We start from the raw sequence: 24,002 nt of genomic DNA, 5'->3' as shown, positions 1-24,002 counted from the left end.
AACTTACTAGAAGAATGCCATGTTCCCGTGGCACAGAGTTGAAAACGGTCTTCATGGCACAATTAATTGTTAAACCTTTCAATGGGTAGTTATGGTACAACAAATTCTGGTTTTTGTTTGAGGCTTTTGGGCCATACCGGACACAATCTAGGAGAAATACAGACTTGCTTGAGGTATCTTGGGCTCCAGTTTGAATCCCAGAGCTGACAAGGGTAACATATTATGTGCCCTTGAGCAAGGCACTTAAACTGTGATCCTGGAGCAATTAGGGTTATAATGGTTGACCCTGGCTGTGACCCCACTCTCCGCGGGTGACTCAGGAAGAGTTAGGATATGCACAAAGCACATTTCCAATTCACACATGAATACACACTTGTACATGTGTGAAATATGACAACTATAAGCACCCACCAAATTATGTATTTGTCGTAGGGAATTGATGCCAATGCTCCTGCAGCTTCAAGATTTCTTTCTTTGACATACTGTACCAGTCAAAAGTTTGGACACACCTACTCATTCAAGGGTTTATTTTTTTAAATTATTTTCTACATTGTAGAATAATAGTGAAGACCTCAAAACTATGAAATAACACAAGGAATCATATAGTAACCAAAAGTGTTCAAAGTAACCACCCTTTGCCTTGACAGCTTTGCATTTTCTCAACCAGCTTCATGAGGAATGCTTTTCCAACAGTCTTGAAGAAGTTCACACACATGTAGAGCACTTGTTGGCTGCTTGTCCTTTACTCTGCGGTCCAAACCATCTCAATTGAGTTGAGCTCGGGTGATTGTGCAGGCCAGGTCATTTGATGCAACACTCGTCACTCTCCTTGGTCAAATAGCCCTTACACAGCCCGGAGGTGTGTTTTGGATTATTGTCCTGTTGAAAATCAAATGATAGTCCCACTATGCGCAAACCAGATGGGATGGCGTATTGCTGTGGTAGCCATGCTGGTTAAGTGTGCCTTGAGTTCTAAATAAATCACAGACCGTGTCACCAGCAAAGCACCATCACACCACCACCTCAATGCTTCACAGAGGAACCACACATGCGGAGATCATCCGTTCACCTACTCTGCGTCTCACAAAGACTCATTGGTTGGAACCAAAAATTTCAAATTTGGACTCATCAGATCAAAGGACAGATTTCCACTGGTCTAATGTCCATTGCTAGTTTTTCTTGGCCCAAGCAAGTTTCTTCTTCTTAATGGTGTCCTTTAGAAGTGGTTTCTTTGCAGCAATTTGACCATGAAGGCCTGACTCACGCAATCTCCTCTGAACAGTTGAGATGTGTGTTACTTGAACTCTGTAGAAGTTGTTTGGGCTGAAATTTCTGAGGCTGGTAACACTAACTTATCAATCAATCACATTTATTTATAAAGCTCTATTTACATCAGCCGATGTCACAAAGTGCTATACGGAAACCTAGCCTAAAACCCCAAATGGCAAACAATGCAGATGTAGAAGCCCAAAACCTCCTAGAAAGGCAGGAACCTAGGAAGAAACCTTAAGGAACCAGGCTCTGAGGTGTGGCCAGGTTGAGATGTTCAAATGTTCATAGATGACCAGCAGGGTTCGATAATAATAATCAGTGGTTGTAGAGGGTGCAACAGGTCAGCACCTCTGGAGTAAATGTCAGTTGGCTTTTCATAGCCGAGCGTTCAGAGTTAGAGACGGCAGGTGCGGTAGAGAGTTGAAAACAGCAGATCTGGGACAAGGTAGCACGTTCATTGAACAGGTCAGGGTTTTATAGCCGTTATAACAGTTGCAACTGGACAGCGCCCAGCACACACATGCATAACAAAGCATTTTCAACCAGGGAGTTGCGACACAAGTCAGAAATAGCGATGTATTATATGCCTTACCATTGAAGATCTTCTTCTGTTGGCACTCCAAAAGGTCCCCGTTATATCACACATGGTCCGTTTGTACAATAAACCATTAACACTCAGTTTAGCTGGCACGCTTCAGTCAATGATCCACTCGGTTTCCATCCTCTAAAATGTATACAAAATAAATCCCAAACGTCACCAATAAACTTATCCAAACAAGTAAATCAATGTTTATAATCAAACCTTAGGTACCCTAATACGCAAATAAACAATAACATTTAAGACGTAGAATCTTTGTCTTTACCGGAGAAAAATACTAAAGAATGCGCTCTCATTCATGCACTTGGAAACACTGCAGCCAAAATGGGAGCCACCTAGAAAAACTACAATTTCTGGCTCATTTTTCCAAAAACCAGCCTGAAACTCTTTCTAAAGACTTGACATCTAGTGGAAGCCCCAGGAACTGCAATCGGGCATGATTTTGCCCTATTATAAAAGTGCCAGCCATTGAAATCAGTGGTAGGATGACTTTTTTTTGAGGGGGGGGGGGGGGATTTGTCCTCTGGGACAATTTCAGTTCTGTTATACTCAGACATTTTAAAATTTTTTGAAAATCCAAATCTACCAATTATATGCATATCCTAGCGTCTGCGCCTGAGTAGTAGGTAGTCTACTTTGGGCACGCTTTTCATCCGGACGTCAAAATACCACCCCCTGTCCCAAAGAAGTTAACAGGAAGCCAGTGTAGAGGCTACCACTGGAGTAATGTGATCACATGTTTTTTTTTTGTTGTTCTAGTCAGGATTCTAGCAGCCATGTTGAGCATTAACTGATGTTTATTTGTGCTTTAACCGGGTAGCCAGAGTGTAGAGCATTGCAGTAGTCTAATCTAGAAGTGACAAAATGCCGCCATCCTCTTCCTTATGTCTGAAACACAGGCTTCCAGGAAAGGCAATTGTGATGCTTCACCACGTTTCATCAAAATGTTCAGTTGTGTGTTGTCCACATAGCAGTGAAAGTTAACATTATTTCCGAATGATGTCACCAAGAGATGTATAGTGTAAACAATAGAAGTCCTAAAATGGAACGTTGAGGAACACTGAAATTTACAGTTGATTTGTCAGAGGACAAACCATTCAGAAACAAACTCATATCTTTCTGACAGATAAGATCTAAACCAGGTCAGAACCTTTCTGTGTAGACCAATTTGGGTTTGTTAATGGTATCAAAAGCAGCACTAAGGTCTAGGAGCACGAGGACAGATGCAGAGCCTTCGTCTGACGCCGTTAAAAGGTAATTGCACTCACGAAGGTCGTACGTCTCAGTGCTATGATGGAGTCTAAAACCAGACTGGAGCGTTTTGTGTACATTATTTGTAGTCAGGAAGGCATTGAGGAATGGGAGATTCGATATAGGCCAGCATTTAAAAAAATAATCATCTTGGTCAAGATTTGGATTTTTTAAGAGGCTTTATTACTGATACTTTTAGTGAGTTTGGAACACAGCTCGTGGATAGGGAGCCATTTATTATGTTCAACATAGTAGGGCCAAGCACAGGAAGCAGCTCTTTCAGTAGTTTAGTTGGAATAGGGTCCAGTATGCAGCTTGAAGGATTAGAGGCCATTACTATTTTCATGAATATGTCAAGAGATATAGGATTAAACAACTTGCGTGTCTCCCTTTATCCTAGGACCTGGCAGTGTTGTGCAGACTCAGGACAACTGAGCTTTAAAGAAATATGCAGATTTAAAGAGGAGTCTGTAATTTGCTTTCTAATAATCATTATCTTTTCATCAAATAAGTTCATGAATTTATCACTGCTGAAGTGAAAGCCATCCTTTCTTGGGGAATGCTTTTTAGTTAGCTTTGTGACAGTATCAAACATACATTTTGGATTGTTCTTATTCTCCTCAATTAGGTTGTAAAAATAGGATGATCGAGCAGCAGTGAGGGCTCTTCAATACTTCACAGTACTGTCTTTCCAAGCTAGTAGGAAAATACTTCCAGTTTGGTGTAGCCCCATTTCCGTTCCAATTTTCTGCAAGCTTGCTTCAGGGCTCGGGTATTTTCTGTATACCAGGGAGCTAGTTTCTTATGACAAATGTTTTTTTGTTTTTAGGGGTGCGACTGCATCTAGGGTATCACACATGGTTAAATTAAGTTCCTCAGTTAGATGGTTAACCTATATTTATTATAAAAAAATGTATGTACTCCAATGTCCTTGGATAGATTGGGGGAGTCTGGAAGGGCATCAAATAATCTTTTGGTTGTCCCAAAATTTGTAGCACGGCATTTGATGATCCTGGGTTGGGATCTGGGCAGACTTGGTTGCAAACATAAAATCGTGCTACGATTAGTCCAGGATTGAGGAAAAACATTAAGATCCACAATATTTATTCCACAGGACACAACTAGGTCCAGAGTATGATTGTGGCAGTGAGGTTGGTCCAGAGACATGTAGGACAAAACCCACTGAGTTGATGATGGCTCCAAATCATTTTTGGAGTGGGTCTGGACTTTTCCATGTGAATATTGAAGTCACCAAAAAGTGAAATATTTGCCATGACTACAAGGTCCGATGGGAACTCGGTGAGCAACGCTGTATATGGCCCAGGAGGCCTGTAAACAGTAGCTATAAGAAGTGGTTGAGTAGGCTGCATAGATTTCATGATGAAAACGCAGGCTTTTATTTATTTTAATTGATACACACTGTCAATGGGGATAGCTGAGCTGACTACACTGTGCTTGTGGCAGACTTCACTAAGCTGGCAATCTCATTGTGGCGCTAAATCAAATTGATTTCTAAAGCCCTTACATCAGCTGATGTCACAAAGTGCTGTACAGATATCCAGCCTAAAACCCCAAACAGCAAGCAATGCAGGTGTAGAAGCACAGTGGCTAGGAAAAACTCCCTAGGAAGGCCAGCACCTAGGAAGAAACCTAGAGGAACCAGGTTGAGGGGTGGCCAGTCCTCTTCTGGCTGTGCTGGGTGGTGATTATAACAGAACATGGCCAAGATGTTCATGGATGACCAGCAGGGTCAAATAATAATAGAGGCGTTAGAGCCCTGTCTATGTTCTTATATGAGATGACAACACCCCTCCAGCTAGGATTGAGTCTGTCACTCCTTAGCAGTCCAGGCTTGGTCCTGTTTGTGGGTGAGTCCCAGAAAGAAGGCCACTTATCTACAAATTCTGTCTTTTGGGAGGGTCAGAACCGTTTTCAACCAGCAATTGAGTTGTGAGACTCTGCTGTAGAGCTCATCACTCCCCCTAACTGAGAGGGGGCCAGAAACAATTACTTGGGCTGTAGACAATCTTTCTAGTTATCCTTTGCATCAGAGGTAACTCTGGGTTTTCCTTTCCTGTTGCGGTCCTCATGAGAGCCAGTTTCATCATAGTGGTTGATGGTTTTTGCGACTGCACTTCTTGAAGTGTTCCGGATTAACTGACCCTCATGTCTTAAAGTAATGGACTGTTATTTCTCTTTGCTGATTTGTGCTGTTTTTGCCTTAATATGGACTTGGCCTTTTACTGAATAGGGCTGTCTTCGGTATACCAACCCTACCTTGTCACAACAGAACTGATTGGCTCAAATGCATTAAGAAGGAAATAAATTCCATAAATTAACTTTTAACAAGTCACACCTTTTTAATTGAAATGCATTCCAGGTGACTGAAGCTGGTTGAGAGAATGCCAAGTGTGTGCAAAGCTGTCAAGGCAAAGGGTGGCTACTTTGATTCAATAGTTGTTGTTTTTTACGACATGATTTGGTAGTTTTGTCTTCACTATGATTCTACAATGTAGAAAATTGTAAAAATACAGGAAGATCCTTGAATGAGTTGGTGTCAACTTTTGACTGTTACTGTATGTCTTTGAGTATATAGAAATTTTAACTGGAATCATGCTCTATAGGATTTAGCCTGTGACTGTGGGTTAACACTTAGCTCATGGTCCATTAGCTTTAAGAGGTTGAAACGTCTCTGTAGTGTATGGGAGGGTGAGCGTGAAGCTACAGCATAGGGTGTTTGTTAGACTACCTCAGGCGAAGAGCATGAGTTTCTTTCAAGTTGCATCAAGATGGTATGAGGTGGTAACTGTCCCCTTTCCTCTGTTCAGTACCTCAGAAGGACTGTAAACGTGCTCCCTTTTCTGTGTACTTTACCATCAAGGACATTGTGTAGTCATGTGTGCAGTCCTCTCCACTGATCCTGCCCCCCCACTTGTTAGTGGTGTTTGGATTTATCTGTGTTGTAGGCTAAATGTAGCATTCAGTATGACCCCTGTGTACTCAAAGACCCCTGTTGAACAGGCTTTCAACTTTACTTTCTCAGAGTAATCTCACTAACCATTCAAATGCTCCATATTGGCACCATTGCCAGCTGTCAGATCAAACACTGATATGCCAATTCTAAATTGCTGCAAAAGAGAAAGAAATACCAGAGCTCTGAATTGTCAAACTCATACTGTCACTACAGGTAAGTACCTCAGATTCTGATTGGACAAAAGTGAGGTGGGGATTTACTCCAACATTGGGTCTTGTGGTGAGCTTCCTGTTGGAACAGACCACTCTACATGTCACTCAGTCTCCTAATTCTGCTGCGGACTGTGAGAGATTGCTTAACCATTCGGAAGGGTTATGGGAACATCCCGCTTTTAGAGTACTGTGTTCCCGACATCCTGCCTTGGCCACTGTTTTTCCACAGGGATTGTCAGTGGTTTAGGCTCTTAAGGAATCACTCAACAAATAAAGTTTACAAACTCTGTGCAACACCAACTCTGTTGATTCTCAGTTTCATATTGAGCATTTTTCAAACATTACCTTTCCAATCCAACACAAGGCTTTTGATTCCGTCACCTTCAAAGCTCCATACAATTCTCTCAACTATACTTGTTTGCAACAAGTTGGGTTCATAGATGGAGCTAAACAAACTTCAACCGTGACCAGAAATTACTTGCGCTCTTAGTAAGCCACCATGTTGCAGCTTATCTCAGAAGCTGCACTACCAGCCCTTTGAATGGCACAATAAATGCAATTTTCTGCTCATTACTGACGAAAGGGGGAGTTTGCCATCTCCTAGCAAGTGTCCTGCTTTGAAACAGCACAGGGGGAAAAATAAATGTTCCCCTTAATTGGATGCCTGTGGCTTGGCACCCTCCCAAACATAGTTAAAAAGAGATTATCTGCAGGAGTCCAATTTTGCAGCAAGGGCTTTCCATGTCAGTAAGGCAGAGGTAATTTGAATCAAATTATACTTGTCTTGGAATCTAGGCACATTTGTCTTAGAAAAAATAAAGTTGCATTCTTTACAAATTTACAGCACCCCTGGGACGTTGAGTTCCAATTGTGTTGCATTTTTAGTTGTGGATATACACTAGTCGTTTGCCCTATGGTAAGGGATTTTGCTGCAAGATTTATTAATATTTGTGTCTTTAGATGTAGGTTTCAAAGTTGGGAAACATTAGTTGAGTGATACAGCTTTTGAATTTGCACAAGTAGTGAAGGCTCGGGCACAGGTGTTCTTCAATCCCTCCTTGTTATATGCTCCTCTGAACCCCTCTGTGGACACCCCTTCAAATGAGTGGATTTGACTAGTTCAGCCACACCCGTTGCAAATGAGAGTATAAAATCGAGCACACAGCCATGCAATCATTGGCAGTAGAATGTCCTCACTGAAGAGCTCAGTGGCACGTCATAGGATGCCAAGTTTCCAACAAGTCAGTTTGTAAAATTTCTGCCCTGCTAGAGTTCCCTGGTCAACACAGAGAAAAGAGTCAGCCAGAGAATTGAACCCTGTGGCACCCCCATAGACTGCCAGAGGTCTGGACAACAGACCCTCCGATTTGACACACTGAACTCTATCAGAGAAGTAGTTGGTGCACCAGGCGAGGCAGTCATTTGAGAAACCAAGTTGTCTGCCGATCAGAATGTGGTGATTTACAGTGTCGAAAGCCTTTTCCAGGTCGACGAATACGGCTGCACAGTAATGTCTCTCATTGATGGCGGTTATGATATAGTTTAGGACCTTGAGCGTGGCTGAGGTGCACCCATGACCAGCTCTGAAACCAGTTTTCATAGCGGAGAAGGTACGGTGGGATTTGAAATGGTCAGTAATCTGTTTGTTGACTTGGCTTTCGAGGACCTTAGAAAGGCAGGGTAGGATCGATATAGGTCTGTAGCAGTTTGGGTCTAGGGTGTCTCCCCCTTTGAAGAGGGGGATGATCGCAGCACCTTTCCAATCTTTGGGAATATCAGACGATAGGAAAGAGAGGTTGAACAGGCTAGTAATAGGGGTTGCAACAATTTTGGTGGCTAATTTTTAGAAAGAGGGTCCAGATTTTGCCTCTCTTTCAGAACATCAGCTATCTGGATTTGGGTGGGGGAGGCTTGGGCGAGTTGCTGTGGGGGGGTACAGGGCTGTTGACCGGAGTAGGGGTAGCCAGGTCGGAAACATGACCAGCTGTAGAAAAATACTTATTGAAATTCGCAATTACAGTGGATCTATTGGTGGTGAGTGCAGTGGGCAGCTGGGAGGTGCTCTTATTCTCCATGGACTTTAGTGTCCCAGAACTTTTTTGCGTTTGTGCTACAGGATGAACATTTCTGTTTTGAAAGAGCTAGCCTCAGCTTTCCTAACTGCCTGTGTATATTGGTTCCAAACTTCCCTGAACTTCCCTGAAAAGTTGCATATCGTGGGGGCTATTTGATGCTAATGCAGTACGCCACAGGATGTTTTTGTGCTGGTAAAGGGCAGTCAGGTCTGGAGTGAACCAAGGGCTATATCTGTTCCCGGTTCTATGTTTTTTTTTTTTTATGGGGCATGCTTATTTAAGATGGTGATGAAGGCACTTTTAAAGAATAACCAGGCCGAGTGATCATAGGGGTCCAGTGAGTAGTTAGGCTGGCTGGAGATACTGCGATTCAGACAGTTAGCAAGCTAGCAGAAGGGCCTTAGGGACGTTGCGACGGAGGAATTGTGTTACAGCCTCCTCGTGTGGTTACGTCGATAGACCAGTCATGATGAATTAATAGGGTTCCGTGTAGCTAAGGGGTCCAGTCCAATTGGCAAAATAGGTATAGTGGCCTAAGAAATTGGCCGATGGATCTCTTCAGCTAACAACTGTTATTGTGAAGTAGAAACGTTTAGGTGCAACAAAGGCTCAGCAGTGAAGTGGTAGGCTACACAAGCTCACAGAATGGGACCACTGAGTGCTGAAGCCCATAGCGTGTGAAAAGTGCCTGTCCTCGGTAGGGCGGACCCCATTTAATCATCTGGTCAATTGTTTGGTCGATAGGTTGTTGGTCGACCGAGATTTCTTTAGTCAAGCAGTATCTCAAAATCGCCGTACAAGACGCCTGTCTGAGTGGACTGATCCGTTGTGGAGGCCGGGGGGATGGCGCAGTCCATCAGTCTAAGACGTGCTACTGAAATTGTATATGGTTATATTACATAAGAACAATGGTGCAACACTACTAAAAATTAGATTTTCGAATAAATAACAAATGTAGTTTTTCTCTCGTTGGAAAGCGGTTGCTGTCCACGTTAGAGGTCGACCGATTATGATTTTTCAACGCTGATACCGATTATTGGAGGACCAAAAAAGCCGATACCGATTTAACCGGCCCTATTTATTTTTAAATAATAAAAAAAAAAAAACATTTTATTTATTTGTAATAATGACAATTACATCTACTGAATGAAAACTTATTTGAACTTAATATAATACATCAATAAAATCAAGTTAGCCTCAAATAAACAATGAAACATGTTCAATTTGCTTTAATAAATAATGCAAAAACAAAGTGTTGGAGAAGAAAGTAAAAGTGCAATATGTGCCATGTAAGAAAGCTAACGTTTAAGTTCCTTGCTCAGAACATGAGAACATATGAAAGCTGGTTGTTCCTTTTAACATGAGTCTTCAATATTCCCAGGTAAGAAGTTTTAGGTTGTAGTTATTATAGGACTATTTCTCTCTATACGATTTGTATTTTATATACCTTTGACGGATGTTCTTATAGGCACTTTAGTATTGCCCGTGTTAACAGTATAGCTTCCGTCCCTCTCCTCGCCCCAACCTGGGCTCTGCGTGCAATGAACACGAGAAGTGACACAATTTCACCTGGTTAATATTGCCTGCTAACCTGGATTTCTTTTAGCTAAATATGCAGGTTTAAAAATATATACTTCTGTGTATTGAGCTAACTTCTCTGGGATATGGGACGCATCCCACCTGGCCAAAAGCCAGAGAGATTGCAGAGTGCCAAATTCCTATAAAAATCAAACTTTCATGAAATCACACCTGTAAGATACCAAATTAAAGCTACACGTGTTGTGAATCCAGCCAACATGTCAGATTTCAAAAAGGCTTTTCAGCGAAAGCAAACAATGCTATTATCTGAGGATAGCACCTTCGTAAACAAAAGAGAAAACATTTCAACCCTGCAGGCGCAACACAAAACGCAGAAATAAAAATATAAATCATGCCTTACCTTTGACGAGCTTCTTCTGTTGGCACTCCAATATGTCCCATAAACATCACAAATTGTCCTTTTGTTCAAATAATGCCATTGATATATATCCAAAATGTCAATTTATTTGGCGCGTTTGATCCCGAAAAACACTGGTTCCAATTTGCGCAACGTGACTACAAAATATAGTAAAGTTACCTGTAAACTTTACCAAAACATTTCAAACTACTTTTGTAATACAACTTTAGGTATTTTTTAAAGTAAATAATTGCTAAAATTGAAGACGGGATGATCTGTGTTCAATACAGGAAGAAAACAAACTGACACTACCTTTCTGGTCACGCGCCTCTTATCTAACAGTACACTTCAAGGGACCCTCGTTCAAGATGGCCGTACTTCTTCATTACACAAAGGAATAACCTCAACCAATTTCTAGACTGGTGACATCCAGTGGAAGCGGTAGGAACTGCAAGAAGGTCCCTTAGAAATCTGGATTCCCAATGAAAACCCATTGAAAAAAGTGACAAAAAAAAAAGTCGGAATGGTTTGTCCTCGGGGTTTCGCCTGCTAAATAAGTTCTGTTTTACTCAGACATGATTCAAACCGTTTTAGAAGCTTCAGTGTTTTCTATCCAATCTACTAATAATATGCATATCTCATCTTCTGGGGATGAGTAGCAGGCAGTTGAATTTGGGCATGCATTTCATCCGGACGTGAAAATACTGCACCCTGTCACCAATAAGTTAAAGGCATTGGTGTTTATGGTTAGGTACAGTCGTGCAACGATTGTGCTTTTTTTTTCGCAAATGTGCTCTTGTTAAATCATCCCCCTGCGTTGCATTGTTTATATGCAACGCAGGACACTATAGAAAATATCTAGTAATATCATCAACCATGTGTAGTTAACTAGTGATTATGATTGATTGATTTTATTTTTATAAGATAAGTTTAATGCTAGCTAGCAACTTACCTTGGCTTCTTACTGCATTCGTGTAACAGGCAGGCTCCTCGTGGAGTGCAATGAGAGGCAGGTGATTAGAGCGTTGGACTAGTCAACTGTAAGGTTGCAAGATTGAATCCCCAAACTGACAAGGTAAAAATCTGTCATTCTGCCCCTGAACAAGGCAGTTAACCCACCATTCCTAGGCCGTCATTGAAAGTAAGAATGTGTTCTTAACTGACTTGCCTAGTTAAATAAAGGTGAAAAGAAAATCCAAATCGGTGTCCAAAAATACCGATTTCCAATTGTTATGAGAACTTAAAATTGGCCCTGATTTAATCGGTCAACCTCTAATCTATACAGAACCTGTTTGACAACACACACAATATTCAGTCTATTCTTGATCTTCAGCATTGTCCACAACTAGTCACATTTATTCCACACATCTGACTTCCCCTTTACCTGAGCAACCTATAAACTCAATAGTTCAATATTTATTTTTCACGTACGGTGTTACGGTGTTGAGTTTGTTATAGCTAATTTATTGATGCGCTTTAGGCACGGCCTGCCCGTTCATTAGGCGGCCAACTAGGGCGGCATTTTCTGAGCTAAACTGATCAAGACTCGTCACCAACAGCGCACACAACCTCACATTCTGCCCCAAAACAATTATGATTTCTCTCAACCAGTGCGGTATGGGCTTTTTAAGTGAGCGCTGATGCCGCCCTTTGATAAGCAGTGCCCACTTCAACAAAGGCAGGGGCGCAAAATATTTGCTTGTCCGTTCTCAGCGCGCCTCTCCAGGGTGCTGTTGGAGACACTCATCTCTGCAGCGCTCCACCAACGTTCAGTCAAAAAAATGATCTTACATAAATCATGTAACCGATATGGTAGAAAGAGTGTGTTGGTCGAAAGAGTATATGTTGCTCGCGGTTTGAGCAAGAAAACAGTAACTGATTTGATAAATTGAACTAAGTGCAGTGCATAAATAACATATGAATAGCCTACATGTAGGCCAATCAACTTTCACAGTGAATGCTTTTTGTTGTATTTTGTGCATATTCTGGAGTGATGAATCACGCTTCTCCCTCTGGCAGACCAACGGACATCTGGGTTTGGCCGATGCCATGAGAAGACTACCTGCCCGAGTCCATTGTGCCAACTGTAAAGTTTGGTGGAGGAGGAAAAATGGTGGCTGTTTTTCATGGTTCGGGCTTCGCCCCTTAGTTCCAGGGAAGGAAATCTTAACATTACAGCATACAATGACATTCTAGACGATTCTGTGCTTCCAACTTTGTGGCAACAGTTTGGGGAAGGCCCTTTCCTGTTTCAGCATGACAATGCCCCTGTGCACAAAGTGAGGTTCATACAGAAATGGTTTGTTGAGATCAGTCTGGAAGAACTTGACTGGCCTGCACAGAGCCCTGACATCAACCCCATTAAACACCTTTGGAATTAATTGGAAGGCTGACTGCCAGCAAGCTCTAATCGCCCGATCTCACCAATGCTCTTGCTCTCTTCTCCCAGAAGACTGGAGGTTGATATATCCGCAAAGGGGACCAACTCCATATTAATGCCCCTGATTTTGGAATGGTATGTTTGACGGTGTTTTTTAATATATATATATATATATATATATATATATATATATATATCTCACACACAGTACATGACCAAAAGTATGTTGGTGTAGTCTACATATCAGTGTCTCCTGCTGGGTGTCCTGCAGGATGGTGAAGCAGTGACGAAACCCCAAGCTGTGTAAACAAGATATTTAGGCGGTGCAGCCACTCTACTTCTGGTTATTGGGGCAGCAGCACTGGAAAATCATGAGAATGCCCTGTCGCTTCCCACTTTTCCCATCAGGAAAATGTCTGCGCCACTGATTTCCGCTTCTGTATGGGGAATTCCAGTGATGATCACAGCAAAGACTATCCTTCCGAGGGTTGTCTCTGGCTGTCTGAAATGTGTCCATCCCCACCGTGGAATACTAATTGAAGCCGTGTTCACAGCCCCCTGTTGTATCCTCCACCACTACAAGTAGCCCGTGCCAAACGGAGGGATCCTCAAGATCTTTAATCCACTATTAGCAGATTGGTTTAGTAAACCGAGGAGGCTATTGCCCATAAGTCTATTTTGGACCGCTATCTTTTTCACCCCAGCTAAAGAGAAACAGATGGAAGTTATTGACCGCTCTTATTAGCCCACAGATTTAGCTGGATTGATTATTCTAAGGAGCCTGATTTTAAGCTGCCAAAGGATTTGTTTGAGTAGTGCGGAATTGTGAGTTTGCGTGTCAAAAGAAAGCTTTTGAATTGCCTTCAAAAGGTAAACACCGCTTGGACTCCCCATAAGCCATGATAAAGTAAATCACACCGTGAGGATGTTCTTTAAACTGCGGAGTTCAGTTTTCCATACCCTTTAGTGAGACAAAAATGCCCTTGTGTTCATGCTGGAGAGGGAGAGATAAAGGAATGAGGATTAGCGGATGAGACTGAGGAAACGGCCAGGCCGTAATGGGATGGATGGAGTTTGTCACCACGTCAGACTTCCTGTTACCCCAGGCCTACTCCGCGAGGACAAAGTTCACAGGGCTGTTTAGGGCAGATTGCAGGAGGTGCTGATGGCTCCTTCTCTGGAAAACAAACATGGCCCCTAACTATGACGACTAAGAGCTGGCCTGGCGGAACAGGCTGCTGCTCTGCTACGGTCCTCCTGTGCAGTCACACACTTTATTTGAGTGTAACGAATACTTTGTCTTGCCAAAAAACAGCGATTTCCTGCAAGGACTGCTGGTGAGGAGGTAAGTGTATATGAAAACAGATCATGGGAACATTTTTCAGTTTGGTGATTTACTGTCACCAGAGCCAAGAACAAGTCTAAACACCTGATATTTATTTTAATTATTTATATCACCGTAGTGATGTAGTATTTTTGAAAGTGTATCTTATTTTCTTTTTAATATATATTTTTGTGCTAGTTGGCTGTACTTACAACAAAACACCCTTTTCTATCATAACTTTTTTTTAAATAGGGAGACAATTCTTTTTTCAATATTTTTATTTCCATGATTGATCAACTTGTTTTCTCATGGGTCGCTCTTGTCCCTCTGTAGCAGACATGGTGAACAATATGTTTGGAACATCGATGAGTAACGAACAGCAGTATCATTAGCCTATGTCAATCTAGTGGAATATTTTAGGGGGTTAGATCAGCTTTAATATTGCTGATTGTGGCTTCTATCAATGTAAAATATAAACGCAACATGCAACAATTTCATAGATTTTGCTGAGTTAAAATTCATATGAAGAAATCAGTGAATTTGAAATAAATAAATTAGGCCCTAATCTATGGATTTCACATGACTGGGAATTTGGATATGCATCTGGTCACAGTTGGGCTTCAGGTGCTCTTCAAGGTATTTTTGTGCATTTACAATCGCTAAAATGCAATTGTGTTCATTGGTCACTAACTCTACATGTACATATTACCTCAACTAACCGGTTCCCCCGCACAATGACTCTGTTCCAGTACCCACTGTATTTAACCTCGCTATTATTTTACTGCTGCCTTAATTATTTGTTACTATTTAAAAAAAATAATAATAATTTTACACAACACTTTCCCCCCTCCCTAGCGTTTCAAAACGGTCACGTAAATAAGTGCTGAAATTCATTATTTTAAAAGATGGAGATGAAGGAAAAATACTGTTTTGAAACAGCTAGCTGTGATACAATATTGTCAAATGTCCCGATGTGTAAATATCGTTTAGATACAATTTGATGACATTTTTGAATGGTTTCTCATTTTGTTCTTGACCAAAGTTGAACCCTATTTAAGGGAATACATTTGTTTTTCAAGGAAGCTCTCAGAATAACAAAGTTGTGGTGTGTTTCCAAGGGAACCCCGTGCGTGCACCTGTGCAGAGATTACCTCCATGTGGCCCCTTGGGAACACTCATCTCCATGGCTCAAATCACTAATGGGAGATGAAAAGGGAATTTAGCGAGGGACCATGGGCATTTATAACTGATTTGTATTATTCAGATTTGGAACACTCAGACATTCAGAGAGAATAAAGGGGGAATGGGCGGTCTTGTAGGGCGCACAGTCAGCCTGTATTACTGTTTAAACACAGCACACTGGAGCCCTTTCCACATGAATGTCCCTCCATTATGACACCATTTTAACCTGTGAGTGGCAAGGAAGCACTATGGACTACATCTTAATTTTGCCCTCGTCAACATGCTGGTGCTTGCTCTTGGAGTGCTGCATCAGATGACAAAACATGTTCTTACTTCCAGTTATTCACTGTTCAGGACAACGTGCCATTTCAATGAATTTGTCATTGCTCATACTCTGGTGGATGAAAAACAAAAACCTGGAGGGTTGTTATCAGTAGGTGTCATAGATAACCACTGAATCATGTCACATGGCTGGCTTGCAGTGCAACACATCAGGTTTTAAATTTGTCATAGTTTAGTGTGAAATTGTTGAATTTGAAAATTACGTATTCCATTACCCAAAACTCTTGTCTGAGTGTGACAGATGGCTGGCATTGTCAACAAGGATTAGGACATGGTTTGTTTTTCTCAGGTGATTAACGCAATACATATTTTTACTCAACAGATGATCCTCACAGGTATCTACCATATACCACTCATCCCCATGTTTGTTGGGAAAATAGCCTCAAGTAGCCCTAAGGCTCGACACACGTAAAGGATATGCTCTAATCTACAGAAAAACAAAGAAATTGTATAATTGTTTCAACAAGTCTCCGTTGAGCCTGTGAGAGGGTCACTGTTAGGGTTGGTTATCATTCATTAGATTAGCTCTACCCCAGTCTGTCCCAGCCCAGCTGCTCCATAATGCTGCTCTCTCTGCTTTGAGGGAGATGACATTTTCGGGGTCCAGCCCAGAGTTGGATTAGAACCTCTGGCTCCAGACTCCAATCTATTGTGTGTGGGCGGGAGTCCGGGGCGGAACGTGGTCACTGCTCTAGAACCCAGATGTGTTCCCTCAGGAGGTCCATTCCAGGACTGGGCCCATAGAATAAAAGCTATGACATCACTAGTCCATCAGCCCACAGACTTTTTAATCCACAATAACAACTCCACCAGACTCAACAGCTGTCTGGATTAAACAGGCGTTATTCTGTGTTTGCTTTAATCTGTATGATAATGCCCTTGTACGAAATGTACTGTACTTCACCCTAACAGCCAGCTATGTTTTGTGTGTCAATATCAGAGGAATGTTCAAATCTGATGTCTGACTGGAATTTGAGCCTAAATCTTTTGGCAGCATATTTGTTAGTTTAGACTATGCTTGGAATTTTGACACTGACCATTATTATAACACTTTTGTTTTCCTGCCCAGATGATGAGAAAGTCTCAACGGACAGTAACTTTTTGTTGGGGGGGGGGGGGGTGGGAATCTCATGTAAAAGAAAAAGGCTATCATTCAAGCTATGCACATCATGAAGAAGGGCTCAATGTGAATCTGTTTTGCAATCGTTCTTGAATGTGTGGGCTCCCAGAGCACGCTGATGAAATCCAGCCCAGTCTGGAGCAGGGGTTGAAGCTGGAAGTTGGCTCTCTGGACTGGGGTCCCTGCAGTGGTAGTATCTATGGCCAAATAAAATCTAGTCCAGACACTGAGCAACAGAGATCAAATGCTTCAGGGGCAAACCGGAGGCCAGGAAGTGTGCTAATATCAACCCAGTATCTCTGTGGGGCTGTGTCCTATACATTGTGTTGTTGGTATTGGAGTCCCTCCTTCCCTGCATCAGTTCTAGGAACAGCTGAAAAGCTTCCAAGAGGAGGGAACCATTAACTAAAGCTGTCCTGTCACCACACTGTAGTGCTACTTGACGCTGGAGTTAAGCGATATGCCCTGATTCTGGATTTCTGTCCCTCGACACAGCAAAATCTGCAGTGCTGCAGCCAGGAGCTTATTTTTATCTCTGGGAAGGACAGTTGAGGATGTGAGGGAAAAATGGGACTCACACAATGCTATATTTGGCATGTTTTAAGTTGGTCTTGATATCAGCATTATGAAGTCTGAACTTGGAGTTTCTGTGCTTTACCCTCTTGGTTGTATGATGTCATGAGACAGGCTCTAGCTCATGTGTTCTTGCGACTGTCTATTAAAATCTTCTCTCTGATGTAATGTGTAGATACACCTAATATTAGCCTAAACCATCTGACTGGGGGTGGACTTAACACAGTAAACACTTGTCTTTGTATAGTATATGTATAGACATCAACAAACTACTTTCACTTGCAAATCAAAGAGAACCTTTGCAGACACAGGGAGCCACATTTGATGCCCTTCATTGTTACTGTTAATGAGCTGCAGTGTTCTCTGGTGTCTGAAGCAGGTAAAGAAGCATGGATAGCTGCCAGTGTGTGTGTGGCTGAAGATGACCTGAATGTAATTTAGATCATGTAACTGAGAGGAGTTATTCTAGGTGCCTACATCACCCCTTCAGACACCATCTAAACCAGTGATGGTCATGGATTCTCTGTAAAATTCTAGGACTCTTATCTCTTATCTTTCCCTTCAAGCCATAAATAGCCAACCGCTTAGTCCTTCACTGCTCAACCAGGCCCTGTGAGAGCCAGCCAGAAGGGGACAGTGGGACACAGTAGCCCAGCGGCTGACAGTGATTGATCACGATATTGTTGTGGACTTGCAGGCAGTGTGAGACAAAGTTTGTCACAGTCACTGCCTCAGCTATGGATGGTGACGATGGGAGGAATTCATAGACCACAAAGGAGATGTCCAGATAAGAGAGATTGGGAATTGAGGTTAGGTGTAGGTGGCTCAATACGCATTCAAGGGGGTTTTAACACATGGGATAAATCTGTCTTGATAAACTCATCAAATTATTGATAAACTTGTAAGTGAAGATATTTTAGTTTTTACTGGCATTGACCAACAAATTTGATCTTCTGCATAAAATATCCAAGTAAAATTGTTCCAGCCTCTCATAACATGATTTTCTAATTTAACAACAAATAAAGCAATTTTTTCTACACCAGTGTTTCCCAACCCTGGTCATCGTTTACCCCCAACAATACACAGTTTAGTTGTAGCCCTTGACGAACACATCTCATTCAGCTCATTGAGGGCTTGATGATTTAGTTGGCAAGTTGAATCAGGTGTGCTTGTCCAGGGTTACAAAGCAAATGTGTACTATTGGGTGTACTCGAGGACCAAGGTTGGGAAACACTGAGTCTGAGGCGCTGCGCTCCCAATGTTGTGGAGTTACTCTGGTTCAGACACTGCTGATTATGTGAGCAGAGTTGAGTGGTCAGATATCCCAATACCCATCTATTTTTGACTACCTGGACCTACCATTTTGGTTTTGAAGTATTAAAACCATAGGATTTGAATAAAGTATTTTAATTAACAACATGAAAAGGTGACAGTAAGAAAAGCTCATTGCAAATATGCTACTGTACATGCTGTATGAAGCAGCATATGAACACTAAATTGCAGGGCTGTAATGGTAAACGTATTTGTAGCGAACCGTTCGGTACAGGGATTTCAGATCGGTCAGCAATATGAACCACAATGAAGTCGGAAGTTTACCTACACCGTAGCCAACTACATTTAAACTCAGTTTTTCACAATTCCTGACATTTAATCCTAGTAAAACTTCCCTGTCATAGGTCAGCTAGGTTCACCACTTTTATTTTAAGAATGTGAAATATCAGAATAATAGTTGACAGTGATTTTATTTCAGCTTTTATTTCTCATCACATTCCCAGTGGGTCAGAAGTTTACATACACTCAATTACTATTTGGTAGCATTGACTTTAAATTGTTTCACTTGGGTCAAAGGTTTCAGGTAGCCTTCCACAAGATTCCCACAATAAGTTGGGTGAATTTTGGCCCATTCCTCCTGACAGAGCTGGTGTAAGTGAGTCAGGTATGTAGGCCTCCTTGCTAGCACACGCTTTTTAAGTTCTGCCCACACATTTTCTAGGGGAATGAGGACAAGGCTTTGACTTTGTTGTCCTTAAGCCCCTTTGCCACAACTTTGGAAGTATGCTTGGGGGTCATTGTCCATTTGGAAGACCCATTTGTGACCAAGCTTTAACTTCCTGACTGTTGTCTTGAGATGTTGCTTGAATATATCCACATAATTGTCCTCATGCTGCCATCTATTTTGTGAAGTGCACCAGTCCCTCCTGCAGCAAAGCACCCCCACAACATGGTGCTGCCACCCCCGTTCTTCACGTTTGGGAAGGTGCTCTTTGGCTTGCAATCCTCCCCCTTTTTCCTCCAAACATAACGATGGTCATTATGGCCAAACAGTTCTATTTTTGTTTCATCAGTCCAGAGGACATTTCTCCAAAAAGTACGATCTTTGTGCAGTTGCAAACCGTAGTCTGACTTTTTTATGGCGGTTCTGGAGCAGTGGCTTTTTCCTTGCTGAGCGGCCTTTCAGGTTATGTCGATTTAGGACTTGTTTTACTGTGGATATAGTTTATTTTGTACCAGTTTCCTCCAGCATCTTCACATGGTCCTTTGCTGTTGTTCTGGGATTGATTTGCACTTGGAGACAGAACGCGTCTCCTTCCTGAGCCCTATGATGTTTTTACTTGTGTGCTATTGTTTCTACAGATGAACGTGGTACATTCAGGCGTTTGGAAATTGCTCCCAAGGATGAACCAGACATGTGGCGGTCTACAATATAAATAAAAAATTCTCTCTGAGGTCTTGGCTGATTATCTTTAGATTTTTCCTGTAATGTCAAGCAAGTAAGCCTTGATTTACCCCCCGCCCCACAGGTACACCTCCAATTGACTCACGTGATCAGAAGCTTCTAAAGCCATGACATCATTTTTGGGAATTTTCCAAGCTGTTTAAAGGCACAATCAACTTAGTGTATGTAAACCTCTGACCCACTGGATTTGTGATAGATTATTACACTCGCTGTAAACCGTTGTTGGAAAAATTACTTTTCATGCACAAAGTAGATGTACTAACCAACTTGCCAAAACTATAGTTTGTTAACAAGACATTTGTGGAGTCGTTGAAAAACGAGTTTTAATGACTCCAACCTAAGTCTAGCAGAGAACTGGAAGGAAAGGCGGCCAAAGAGGTGTTGGCTTTGGGGATGACCAGTGAAAAATACCTGCTGGAACGACTGCTACAGCTGGTCGTTGCTATGGTGACCAGTGAGGTTAGATAAGTCGGGACATTACCTATCAAATACTTTTTGGTGACCTGGAGCCAGTGGGTTTGGTAACGGATATGTAGCTTGGGCCAGCCAATGAGCACATACAGGTCTCGGTGGTGGGTGTGTATGGGGCTTTTGTGACAAAACAGATGGCACTGTGATAGACTGCATCCAGTTTGCTGAGTGTTGGAGGGTATTTTGTAAATGACATCGCCGAAGTTAAGGATCGGTAGGATTGTCAGTTTTACGAGGGTATGTTTGAGGTTGACCGATTTTTATGATTTTTCAATTCCGATACCGATTATTGGAGGACCAAGAAATGGCGATACCGATTAATCGGCCGATTTAATAAAAAAAATAATAATAATAATAATAAAAAAAATATATATATTTTTAAAATAAATAAATAAAACAAATAAAAAAAATTGTTATTTAAAAAAAAAAAATATATATTTTTTTTTTATTTGTATATATATATATATATATATATATATACAAATAAAAAAAATGAAAAAAAGAATACGTATAATACATCAATAAAATCAATTTAGCCTCAAATAAATAATGAAACATGTTCAATTTGGTTTAAATAATGCAAAAACAAAGTGTTGGAGAAGAAAGTAAAAGTGCAATATGTGCCATGTAAAAAAGCTAATGTTTGAGTTCCTTGCTCAGAACATGAGAACATATGAAAGCTGGTGGTTCTTTTTAACATGAGTCTTCAATATTCCCAGGTAAGAAGTTTTAGGTTGTAGTTATTATAGGACTATTTCTCTCTATACGATTTGTATTTTATATACCTTTGACGGATGTTCTTATAGGCACTTTAGTATTGCCAGTGTAACAGTATAGCTTCCATCCCTCTCCTCGCCCCAACCTGGGCTCGAACCAGGAACACATTGACAACAGCCACCCTCGAAGCAGCGTTACCCATGCAGAACAAGGGGAACAACCACTCCAAGTCTGAGCGAGTGACGTTTGAAACGCTATTAGCACGCGCTAACTAGCTAGCCATTTCACTTCAGTTACACCAGCCTCATCTCGGGAGTTGATAGGCTTGAAGTCATAAACAGCTCAATGCTTGAACCATTGTGAAGAGCTGCTGGCATAACGCAGTGAAGTGCTGTTTGAATGAATTTAGCTAAAAGAAATCCAGCTGGTGCCTACCATCGCTCATTCAGACTGCTATATCAAATTATAGACTTAATTTTTATTTTTTTTATTTTTTTTAAATTTTACCTTTATTTAACCAGGTAGGCAAGTTGAGAACAAGTTCTCATTTACAATTGCGACCTGGCCAAGATAAAGCAAAGCAGTTCGACAGATACAACGACACAGAGTTACACATGGAGTAAAACAAACATACAGTCAATAATACAGTATAAACAAGTCTATATACAATGTGAGCAAATGAGGTGAGAAGGGAGGTAAAGGCAAAAAAGGCCATGGTGGCAAGGTAAATACAATATAGCAAGTAAAACACTGGAATGGTAGTTTTGCAATGGAAGAATGTGCAAAGTAGAAATAAAAATAATGGGGTGCAAAGGAGCAAAATAAATAAAGAAATGTAAATACAGTTGGGAAAGAGGTAATTGTTTGGGCTAAATTATAGGTGGGCTATGTACAGGTGCAGTAATCTGTGAGCTGCTCTGACAGTTGGTGCTTAAAGCTAGTGAGGGAGATAAGTGTTTCCAGTTTCAGAGATCTTTGTAGTTCGTTCCAGTCATTGGCAGCAGAGAACTGGAAAGAGGCGGCCAAAGAAATAATTGGTTTTGTGGGGTGACTAGAGAGATATACCTGCTGGAGCGTGTGCTACAGGTGGGAGATGCAATGGTGACCAGCGAGCTGAGATAAGGGGGGACTTTACCTAGCAGGGTCTTGTAGATGACATGGAGCCAGTGGGTTTGGCGACGAGTATGAAGCGAGGGCCAGCCAACGAGAGCGTACAGGTCGCAATGGTGGGTAGTATATGGGGCTTTGGTGACAAAACGGATTGCACTGTGATAGACTGCATCCAATTTGTTGAGTAGGGTATTGGAGGCTATTTTGTAAATGACATCGCCAAAGTCGAGGATTGGTAGGATGGTCAGTTTTACAAGGGTATGTTTGGCAGCATGAGTGAAGGATGCTTTGTTGCGAAATAGGAAGCCAATTCTAGATTTAACTTTGGATTGGAGATGTTTGATATGGGTCTGGAAGGAGAGTTTACAGTCTAACCAGACACCTAAGTATTTGTAGTTGTCCACGTATTCTAAGTCAGAGCCGTCCAGAGTAGTGATGTTGGACAGGCGGGTAGGTGCAGGTAGCGATCGGTTGAAGAGCATGCATTTAGTTTTACTTGTATTTAAGAGCAATTTGAGGCCACGGAAGGAGAGTTGTATGGCATTGAAGCTTGCCTGGAGGGTTGTTAACACAGTGTCCAAAGAAGGGCCGGAAGTATACCGAATGGTGTCGTCTGCGTAGAGGTGGATCAGAGACTCACCAGCAGCAAGAGCGACCTCATTGATGTATACAGAGAAGAGAGTCGGTCCAAGAATTGAACCCTGTGGCACCCCCATAGAGACTGCCAGAGGTCCGGACAACAGACCCTCCGATTTGACACACTGAACTCTATCAGAGAAGTAGTTGGTGAACCAGGCGAGGCAATCATTTGAGAAACCAAGGCTGTTGAGTCTGCCGATGAGGATGTGGTGATTGACAGAGTCGAAAGCCTTGGCCAGATCAATGAATACGGCTGCACAGTAATGTTTCTTATCGATGGCGGTTAAGATATCGTTTAGGACCTTGAGCGTGGCTGAGGTGCACCCATGACCAGCTCTGAAACCAGATTGCATAGCAGAGAAGGTATGGTGAGATTCGAAATGGTCGGTAATCTGTTTTGTTGACTTGGCTTTCGAAGACCTTAAAAAGGCATGGTAGGATAGATATAGGTCTGTAGCAGTTTGGGTCAAGAGTGTCCCCCCTTTTGAAGAGGGGGATGACCGCAGCTGCTTTCCAATCTTTGGGAATCTCAGACGACACGAGAGGTTGAACAGGCTAGTAATAGGGGTGGCAACAATTTCGGCAGATAATTTTAGAAAGAAAGGGTCCAGATTGTCTAGCCCGGCTGATTTGTAGGGGTCCAGATTTTGCAGCTCTTTCAGAACATCAGCTGGATGGATTTGGGAGAAGGAGAAATGGGGAAGGCTTGGGCGAGTTGCTGTTGGGGGTGCAGTGCTGTTGACAGGGGTAGGAGTAGCCAGGTGGAAAGCATGGCCAGCAGTAGAAAAATGCTTATTGAAATTTTCAATTATGGTGGATTTATCAGTGGTGACAGTGTTTCCTATCTTCAGTGCAGTGGGCAGCTGGGAGGAGGTGTTCTTATTCTCCATGGACTTTACAGTGTCCCAGAACTTTTTTGAGTTAGTGTTGCAAGAAGCAAATTATAACATAACACACAGAAATACGAGTCTTTGGTCATTAATATGGTCGAATCTGGAAACTATAATAAAAAATAAAAAACGTTTTATTATTTCTGTGAAATACGGAACCGTTCGGTATTTTATCTAACGGGTGGCATCCTAAGTCTAA

At 41.9% G+C, this 24,002-nt stretch overlaps 1 protein-coding gene across 37 annotated transcripts in view; it reads left to right on the top strand.

The window, feature by feature from the left end:
* The window catches only part of LOC110529554 (protein 4.1), a 110,955-nt gene that overhangs the window by 11,260 nt on the left and 75,693 nt on the right, over positions 1-24,002 (top strand). For 4 of the 37 annotated variants that reach the window (XM_090242809.1, XM_090242798.1, XM_090242794.1 and 1 more), the window contains exon 2: positions 12,338-12,833. The exons of 30 other annotated variants lie outside the window; for them this stretch is intronic. The gene's annotated coding sequence lies outside the window, so the exon portion shown is untranslated. Of the gene's footprint in view, positions 1-12,337; positions 12,834-13,803; positions 14,044-24,002 lie in introns of those variants that run through there. 3 more of the 37 variants (XM_090242799.1, XM_090242803.1, XM_090242792.1) reach the window with 3 other exon arrangements.

Source organism: Oncorhynchus mykiss, chromosome 8 (assembly GCF_057628025.1).
Source record: "Oncorhynchus mykiss isolate SJ-2025 chromosome 8, ASM5762802v1, whole genome shotgun sequence".
Taxonomy (NCBI): domain Eukaryota; kingdom Metazoa; phylum Chordata; class Actinopteri; order Salmoniformes; family Salmonidae; genus Oncorhynchus; species Oncorhynchus mykiss.
Note: the sequence above shows the minus strand (reverse complement) of the source record. Positions and strands in the feature narration are given on the sequence as shown.